The sequence below is a fragment of the Lacerta agilis genome, chromosome 1 (genome assembly GCF_009819535.1).
Source record: "Lacerta agilis isolate rLacAgi1 chromosome 1, rLacAgi1.pri, whole genome shotgun sequence".
In the NCBI taxonomy this organism is placed as follows: domain Eukaryota; kingdom Metazoa; phylum Chordata; class Lepidosauria; order Squamata; family Lacertidae; genus Lacerta; species Lacerta agilis.
This window is the reverse complement of record NC_046312.1, coordinates 105,775,241-105,785,285: the sequence shown is the minus strand read 5'-3', so window position 1 is coordinate 105,785,285 and position 10,045 is coordinate 105,775,241. Positions and strand designations below refer to the sequence as shown.

Here is a 10,045-nt window from a genome sequence, read left to right as displayed (position 1 = left end):
GTTTGGGATCCAAGGTAGGACTGTACTGATTTTTTAAAAAAATAATAATCTGCGTGTTAACCAAACCTCAACATCTTTGAATCAGAGTTTCCATCAAATCAAATGCAACTGTCCCCTCCAAATAGCATGTTTGCCTTGTCCTGGAACTCAAATGTTGGTGACAGATCTCTCTTCCTACCCCACAAATGTTGTGGTAAAAGGTAAAGGTAAAGGGACCCCTGACCGTTAGGTCCAGTCACGGACAACTCTGGGGTTGTGGTGCTCATCTCGCTTTACTGGCCGAGGGAGCCGGCATACAGCTTCTGGGTCATGTGGCCAGCATGACTAAGCCGTTTCTGGCGAGACCAGAGCAGTGCACGGAAATGCCGTTTACCTTCCCGCCGGAGTGGTACCGTACCTATTTATCTACTTGCACTTTGACGTGCTTTCGAACTGCTAGGTGGGCAGGAGCTGGGACCGAACAACGGGTGCTCACCCCATTGCGGGGGTTTACACCCAAATGGGGGAGCAGAATGCAATTGAGAAAACAAGGCTTTCTGTATCAAACCATTATCTTCACTGTAGAGATTTAGCACGGCAGAATTTGAAATGTCAGCTCTTCGCTTTTTTGAGTTCCGTCTTTTGACGTGAGGCTCTGAATGTGTGTCTGTTCTAGCTGATTTACACCTTCACCATGAGGCACTTTCTTCACAGCGTGAAGAAGACATATCTCCTGAAGACACATCTTAGAGGCAAATGCTCTGCAGCTGCTCAGGGAAAAGGCTTCCTTCCCAGTTGAAGGCAGCTTCCTGTGTTTTACTGCACCCTTGATTCGAAGAAGGGCACTTTTATGAGAGAGGGGATTGGGGACAAATGGAAATGTTCTCTCATATGTGCCATTGCGGTGACATCATCCGAGTCCATCTGGAGCTGATTCTCAACTCCAGTTTTGTGTTCTACAAATATTCACCGAATGAAGGGGGCTGGTGAGATGAGAAGCAGCAGTGGGGCAAAGTTAGAGGTGGCGCAGACAATGTGGGACAACACCGAACATCTGTTTGACAGCATAAAAGCTGTTGTATTCTGTGAGCATACTGATGTGTATGAATATGCATCCTTGTCTTTATCAATGCCTTTGTCTAAGGAGGCAGCCTGTAAACGTGCATCTTGCTCCTGCATGATGTCAATGATGTAACAACCATTAATTGTATATAGTGCAGGATTGCAGGCCATTTTTTTAAAAATAATAATAATAACCGATTGTTGAAGAAATGGCCAGTTAGCTACCATTTACCATGGCCACATATGGAGCCCACTGGAACCTGAATGTTGGAGATAAATCTTAAACTGTGTTCACACAGCAGTTTATTCTGTTTCCCCAACTGTAAGTTTCCAAATTATATTTGAATTCCAAGCATACTTTCAGAGAGGCCTGGAAAGGTGCATTTAGTTGCTGGGCCCGAGGTTCCCTATCCCTGGTTTAATTTTTTAGGAGTTGAACAGGTTGTCTTTAGGATGCTGAAAATGCATTTTGAAATGCAGGCGCTAGTTACACATGTATAGATTGATCTGCAAGAACACTGGCTACCCTAATGGAACTGCTGTGGCTGCTCCAAATTACAAATTTCCACCAGGGTGAAAACAAAAGAGTCTAGTTGTTTGCTATAACTGGGTACCGAAATCAATTCATGCCCAATTCAGTGCATGGCTCTGGCAGCCACGCAGCTAGTTTAGCCGATGGCAACATGTCTGGAAGTCGGCACTTGCTGATGAAAAATCAGGACTGCAAGTGATGTGTGACTCAAAAGTCATGCACGAATCTCGCTTCTTCCGGAGAGCTAGGCTAGGTTAGCTAGGCCCACACACTCTCAGCTTATTTAAAATATTCCTATCCCACATCTCCAGGATCCATGTGACTCACACTAATATTTAAAACATGACAAAATGCTGAGAGCAGCCTGGCATACCAACCTCAACCACCAGCGGTCATCTCCAGACGTTTGCATGATTAGGAGAACATATGTTTTCTGCTGAGAAGTCTGGCAGGGCCCTATTAAGAGTAGGAGTCAGCTTACAGCGTTGTGGCACACGTCAGTGCAAAAGAAAGTTTTTCTGCCTGCAACATCAGTGACTCTGAAAACAGCATCTTCGTACTGCAGGGCTGAAGATCCCTTGCTGTGAACGCCATTGCCTTCAAAACATGCAAGATGCAGCCCAGACAAGAGGAGGAGGTGGCTGCAAGTGCTTCAGGAGGTCAGGCCTTGAGGCACAACTGGAAGGATCATGTGTTTCATGCAGGGGCAGAGCAAGGGTGGGGCGTTGGAGGAGGGCCGCCCCGTGTTCCACCCTGGAGGGGGTGACACTCGGGGCCCCGTCTCCACGATTGGCCGAGCCCCGCCACCTGGCAAAAACCTCCCTCAGCGCTGTGGCGCTGTGGCTTGCTTGCTTGCTCGGCCAGTGCGTGCTTTTCTTCTCCTTCCTCCCTTCCTGCTGGGCCCTGGTGGGGCGGAGCCGCGGGGGCGAGGGGCAGGCCAACGAGGCGTCACGCTTGTGGCTGGTGTGACGCCCCTTGCTGGCCCACCCCTCGCCCCCACGGCTCCCCCCAACCAGGGCCCAGCAGGAAGGGAGATGTGCGGCATGCCACACATGCGCGTGTTCGTCCTGACGCGTGCGCCGTGACATCACGGCGCATGCATGCTGCGGAGCGACGTCACGATGCACGACGCATGTGTGAGGACGCATGCACGCTGCAGAGCGATGCCCTGCCCCCAGGGTATGCCTCTGCATTTGCTGCCCCGGGCAGCCAAGTGGCTCCATTTGCCACTGGTTTCATGCTAGAAACAAACCATAAAGGTGGGAATCCTGAGAAAACTCAAAAGGGGGAATTGCTGTTAAATAACTGCGCTTTATTTGATTTCATTCGCTGTTGATGGATGGAAATATCTGCTGCTGCTTACTCTCTTTTTAAAGTTTGCTTCCTTGGTACCACTTATTGTCTCTCTCATATATATATATATATATATATATATATATATATATATATATATATGCAGGAAGAAATGACCTGTCTTAAAGGGTTTAATGATACCTAGGAAGCACTCATCTGCTTCTTTGCTCTGACAGCTTCAGCTGCCTAGAGGAGTTTGGTTATTGGGATGATTGATCACTCCTGCTGCACACCATATGTTAGACGGTATTAGTCAGAACAGAGTTATCTGTTTCCTTGTTTCGTACACTATGTACTAGGTATGCTTTCTTTAGGGTTTATTGCACAGTTCTCTCTCGAACAGGAGCTTTACATGCTCTGCTCTTACAGAATGCACTTTTAACTATGGGCACCAAAGGCTTTGCAGAAGTACTGAGCGCAGATGTGATAAACACACACACACACACACACACACACACACACACGTAACATTCTTTGGTCAGTGTCATATAGTCTGTTCCAGACCAGACCAAATAAAAAGCTGCAAGTGCATGCTGATTTCTAGAGTGACTTCACCAGATCCCTGTTGTGCATTGGCTCTGTGTACAGCCCGAATAACAAGGCAAATGTGTGTGAGTTGGGTGAGGTTTTAACATCTCTGACTCAGATTCCACCATTAATATCTCCGCTCAGAGCAGGGACTCCCTGAAGTCCGGAGTTGTGCTGAGGACTCGGGTGACGAGAAAAATGCTGCCTTTTGTCATTTAAAATATAGCAAACCGCTGCATTTTATTTATTGGCTGGGAAGGGGAGTGAAACCAAGTTGACCAGGGAAACACCCTGATCTTGAGTGGGGGTGGGGTGGGGTAGAGAGATGGAGATATATTTAGTTTTGATGAACAGGACTGAGGTTTTCATCAAAGCAAACTTATTTTCCAAAGCCATCCCAGTCTCAGTGAATGGGAGGAAGGATGTTTGCAAATTTTGAGGAGAGCTCATAGAGTCATTCCACTTTCCCTCTTCCTCATTTCAGTTGTAGAGCTTCTCACATTATTAGTTTTCTCCTTCTTGTTCTAATCAGGGCTTTTATTCAGCCGGAACTTGCCAGAACTCAGTTCCGGGCATCCGGCCCCTCTCAGGTGGGCGCCTTTGCCATTATAAGAGAACAAGGGAGATGTTCATGGTGAGTTCCAGCACCTCTGTTTCTAGAATTAGTATTAGTATTAGTAGTAGTAGTAGTAGTAGTAGTAGTATCTGTATTGACCCATGAATATTTGAATGGTTTGATGACTTGAGCTTTGGTACCAAAATCGACTACCAGTGCCCTTGAATTCTTGTCCAGTGCTCCATTGACAAATCCCGTGAACAAAAGATTTGCACTTACCTAATGTTGCTTTTTTTACTTAAAGAGACTTGCAGTATATGGCATATGCTTGCTAAGAAATTTCACATCATGGAAACGTAATGATTTTATTAATTTTGTTGCAATTCCATTTTGCAGGTTTTACTTTTTTTAAAACACACATACACAAGGAACAGGATGGGTTTTGTTTTTTTAAAACCCACTTAATTTGAAAATAATCTGCATCAGATTGGCTAAATAGCAAACAGCAACCCTCCTATAGCACTGCTTTCTTCTTTAAAAGGTATGGAAGTATTTACGTACATGCTTTTAGCTTTGTTGCCCTTTCTGTTGGAGGAGAGACTGGGAGTGGAGAAGTAATGGTTGACTTGAACTTTAAAATAATCTTCCCAATGCAGGAGATGTTGCAATGCTCAACTGACATCCAATGTTAACAGCTTTGTCCCTGAAATGTTATTTTGCTTTTCTACTCTCCCTTCAAACACAATAAATAAAGCTATGAACATCACTAAACTATCCTGCATTTGAACTGGCAGCTAACTCGTATCTGTACCTGTCATTTAACCACCCAAGTCCATAACAGAAGATGGCTGGGACCTTCTACAACTGTTGGTATAACCCAGTGCATTTATTAAGATTAAAAACCAATGGCAGTAGTGACTGTGACTTCTGTTGCATATGTCAAAGAACGTCAGGCATGATCTGGTCAAAGTTGAATACTTTCAAATCAATGCAATGGATGTCAAGAATACTAAAGATACTTCCCAAACAACCCTTGTTGATATTTTCCTCTGGGTATTGTAGTTCAGAATGGCCTGGTCTGGTATCCAAAACTGAACGGATACATTAGGAATTCTCAGTTTTTTCCATTTCTCAATGTTTTATGTTACGGGCCACTTCTGGGAATAGGACAGTTGTTTTCTGTTGCAGCTTTGGCAATTCTGTGGGTTCTTACTTGCCATTTGGATCATTCTTTATCTGGTATTGCCATCATTTTACATTGTGTGTTCATTGTAGTGTTTATTTATTTAGATTTATAGCCTGCATTCCTTCCAAGGAGATAGTAAACCTTCTACCCATATTATCCCGACAAAGACTCTGTGAGGTAGGTTAGGCTGAGAGTGAGTGACTGGCCCAAGATGTTATGGACTGGTTGGATGCAGAAGAATGGTGGGAGGAACCAGCTGGGGAACCCCCAAGAGAAGGAGGCTCAGAGCCAGAGGATTGGTGGTGGGACAACAATTAGTGATCAGAGGGAGAAGAAGGAGAAGACTGGAAGGAGGAGTCAGAAGCTGAAGAGGTAACAGGGCTTAGTGAGTGGGAGGAGTCTGTGGCAGAGAGCAACCCTGAACCAGAGGTAGAAGCCGAAGGAGGAGAGGAGGCGGCCAAGAGGCAGAGATGAGTATGGCTGGGTAAGAGGCACCGGTGTCATCCCCTACTATTGCAACAAGCTCCCCTCTCCACTGGTCTCCCAGAACCAGGAGAAGCATGAAGAGAACAGAAGAAATGTTAGCTTCCTGTAGGCACAGTCTCAGATTGCTTGGGGGGGGGGAAACCCTGGAGAGGAGTGGACTTAGGCAGCTGTGGGAGGCAAGGACCACCACCACCACCTCCTCCTCCTCCTCCTCCTCCTCCTTGGTTTAACTTGTTTTATTTCACTTTGCAAACAAAGTTGTCTTCAGACCAGCTGGACTTGTGAGGGAGCAGAAATTTAAACCCAATAGAAAAGCAGCAGTATGTCAGGAGCACAAGGATTACAGGGGACTAACCCCAGCTACAGAAGGAATGGTTGATTGTCATAAAGGAATTTTATGACAGCTGCCCACAGTCAGAGATGGTGAACGTCTTGCTTGGCTTGCCGTTCCTGGACCCAAAGCTCTCCATTGCTTCCACAATATTCATTCCTTCTTTGGCTTGGCCAAAGACCACGTGTTTCCCATCCAATCAGCCAGTTTTGGCAGTGCAGATGAAGAACTGAGACCCATTTGTCTTGGGACCAGCATTTGCCATAGACGAGATGCCAGCACCTGTGTGCTTGCGGACAAAGTTCTCATCGGCAAACTTCTCACCGTAAATCAATTTAACACCTTTTCCATTATGACGAGTAAAGTCACCACCCTGGCACATGAACCCAGGAATGATTCTGTGGAAGCAGGACCCCTTGTAACCAAAACCTTTCTCCCCAGTGCTCAGTGCACGGAAATTCTCTGCTGTCTTTGGAAGCTTGTCTGCAAACAGCTCAAAGGTGATGTGCCCCATGGGCTCGCCATCGGCGGTGACATTGAAAAACACAACCGGGTTGGCCATGATGCCAGGAATGAGTCAAGTAAAGGAAGGGGAAGTTTTTTTTTTAAAAAAGAAACCCGGTGGTGGTGGTAACAGGCAGCACAAGTGACAACCCCTCTCCACACAGTAAGGAGCGCGGCACAGCTGGATAGGCGAGGACCTTCAGTCTCCACAACTGCTTAATGGGGGCAAGACTTAGAATCATAGAATCATAGAGTTGGAAGAGACCACAAGAGCCATCCAGTCCAACTCCCTGCCAAGCAGGAAACACCATCAAAGCATTCCTGACAGACGGCTGTCAAGCCTCTGCTTAAAGACCTCCAAAGAAAGAGGCTCCACCACACTTGGCAGCAAATTCCACTGCCAAGAGACTTGCCAGAGAAGTTGCTGCACTCATTAGGCCTGACACTCCTGTGCAAATAAAGAGTTAATTTCTACTTGCTCAGTGTAGTTTACTGCTAGCTCACTCCTGTCACAAACACCCAGGGAGTTTCATGGCTGAGTGGGGATTTGAATCGTGCTCTCCCAGGTCTTAGTCCAACACCCTAACCACTACACCACACTAGATCTCTTAGTAGTTTTGTGTTTTACTGAGCATTAAGTTGCTTTGAGAGATCTGGTATAGAAATGCTAGAAATAAATACAATGCTTTAGAAATAGCACGGAGCTCTTGATGTGCATTTTCTGCATGGTCATCTCGAGGACAGAGTTCACTTCCTGATGAATCCACTCCCTCCTTGATTATTATTATTATTATTATTATTATTATTTTTCAATATAGAAAGCCTAATCAAGATGCATTGGACAAGAGTGATGAAAAACCTACAGCAGAGAGGTCACTTAATGTCATTTTGGGACTTGAACCCAGGTTTCTGCCTTTCAAACTGCAGCCTATGTGTTTGGATTTGCACAAGTGAAGATGTTGACCTAGAAGAATATGGAACAAAACTACTACCGCTTTAAGCTGTGGAGGTTTATTTTTTAAAAAAAAGGGAAAAGGAAAGGGGAAGAAGAAGAAGAAGAAACAAAGGCAAGCAGATGGCTAAAGATGAAGGTCACATCAGATTGAGAAGTTTGTCAAAACGTGATGACATAGGTAATCTGTAAACTGTTATTGCACCTAGCTGGAGGTGCTGAAAAACATTTTGAAATTACAAAAAACACTGGAGTCACCAGCGCACAGGCAGGAATGATAGCCTGGAGTGGTTCTGCTCTATGGATGAATGCCAGATGTGCAAAGCGACATATCTGGAATTAATGATATTAAACATGCTTTTCTTTTATGCTCAATAATAACTCTATTATGATTGATACAAACCGCAGACACTTTATCTAGTACAAATGGAATCGTCTGTCATTGACTATATTAAATCATCAATTTCTGCATGATGAGGATCGTTTAGGGTAACTAATCATCTGTCTCGTTCTGAAGTCTTTAAGGCTGATCAGATAACGTTTTGAATACTGCCTGAGCAGCCATGACAATCTAACCCTTCCATGTAAGGATTGAGAGGGCCCCATTATGCCGTCAAAGCCTGTGGAAATATCACAGCTCTTTCTCTACATAATACCCTGCTGTAAATAAATCACTCTCCACCGCAAACTTTATTGATCACAAGCACTTCCATGCTTGTGTCTAGTGAAGTCTCTACAGAATAAAATGCTGGTTTATATTTTGTCTTGTCAAAATATTAAACGGCTCTGTCAAGCGGAGTCAGGCTAGCAGCGATGGTGTAATTCTGCCGGAGCTCTTCTCATTCCGTCTTCCTATCTCAGCTGCCAAGCTTACAAAGCAGGGTGGGTTTTTTTTTCCTTTTTTCCTTTTTTTTTATAAACTTTCCAATTATAGTCTCGTAAGATTATGAAGCCTTAAGATAAAGTGTCCTAATTTAGAGGACTGGAGTACTGAACTACTAGGCGAGCAGCTGTTAGATAAAACATTTTGCACATGGAAGGGGGGGTTGGGTGGAAGAGAAATAGAAGAAGATAACCTGGCTTATTTATATACACAACATTAATGGGGGGAAAGGAAGATAGCTTAAAAATATCTCTATTATTTTGCTGGGGCAAGAGATGGGAGAGAAATGTTTGAATTAATCTGAGTACAAAAATGTTTATTATTCACAGATATATTTTTTTAGTACTTTAAAATGATCCAAACGCTGCTTCTTTAATCTTTACACTATGTGGTTGCCTAAATAGCAGGTTTTTTTTTAAAAAAATGTACAAGCCTAATGCATAAATAAAGCAGTTCCATCTATTTTATTTTTGGTCTGCTTTTCTCATTTGTTGGTCTTCATTTAAACATACAGAACCGACTGACACCTTGGCATCTTTGGCCCCCTTTTTTATCATAAAGCCAGACTGGATGAAAACAAGGAAGAGTCTTGTGGCATCTTAAAGACTAAGACTAATGCTCTGTTGAAACAAACCCACTTAAAAAAAAAAAAAAATCAGACCTTTTTGCAGTTTGGAAAGTGATGGAGAAATGCATTGTTCATGGGAAGATGTGCAAACACCCCACAAACAAATCCTAATGAATGTCCATTGTCATAAATAAATCAGAATTAATGCTCCATAGAGACCAGGCAGAGTCTGAGCAACACGCCACCTGCCATTCTGATGGCCACCCACCCAAAGGGATCTTTTATCTGGATCTCTTCTTTCAGTCTGGTCTTGACACAGGAGATTTTAACACCTGCCTTTTAAGTGATCTACTTGTATAGAGACTATTTGTTCCATAACCCATCTCCCAATGCCACCTTTTGTGCTGCAATGGGGGAATCCATCAAACCTCTGGAGCAAACTTTACGGGAGACAGGGAGGCTGCAGGAAGAAGCAGGAATCAGAAAAAGAGCCTTATCCTGCCATTATCTGAATGGACCAGAGAGCCTTCCATCAATGGAACCCTATGCCTTCTCTGTAACAGCCTGACCATCCTAATACATTGAAACTGATGTGGGATCAGACAATGTGGAGATATGAAAGTCCAGAAAAAGCGGGTGGATCAAGGGGTAATAGGAAAAGAGGGTCTACATAATCTGAAACTACTTGGAGTCTTAAGAATAGAGTTATCAGACCCAAATTTTGATTGCCCCTACCAATGGAAAAATGGGAATACCACCCCTGTCCTCACAAATATGTGTTTCTGATTTCCCACCTCCCACTTTCTTGGGCCTTCACAATTCTAATTCCACCCCTTTTCCAGCACTGAGCAATATCACTATTGTTGCATTGGTTATCATGTTTTTGTCTTCTGGTAGCCCCCATGACATTGTCATGCATATTTATTTTAAAATGTATTTATATACATTTAGAGCAATGTAGAGCAATAAAAAAATATTTAAAAAAATAACAAAACATTAAAGCAGTATGGAACAATAAACGATTAGTTTATTCTACTCCATGACATCACAAGTACCATCCATGACATCACTGTGCCCCAGGCCATGAACTTTGGGGTGCCAGGGACTTGACAATGCTGCTTAATA

At 44.0% G+C, this 10,045-nt stretch overlaps 1 pseudogene; it reads right to left on the bottom strand.

Moving 5' to 3' along the window:
* Positions 1 to 5,903: 5,903 nt before the first annotated feature.
* Positions 5,904 to 6,575, bottom strand: LOC117056074 (annotated as a pseudogene).
* Positions 6,576 to 10,045: the final 3,470 nt, after the last annotated feature.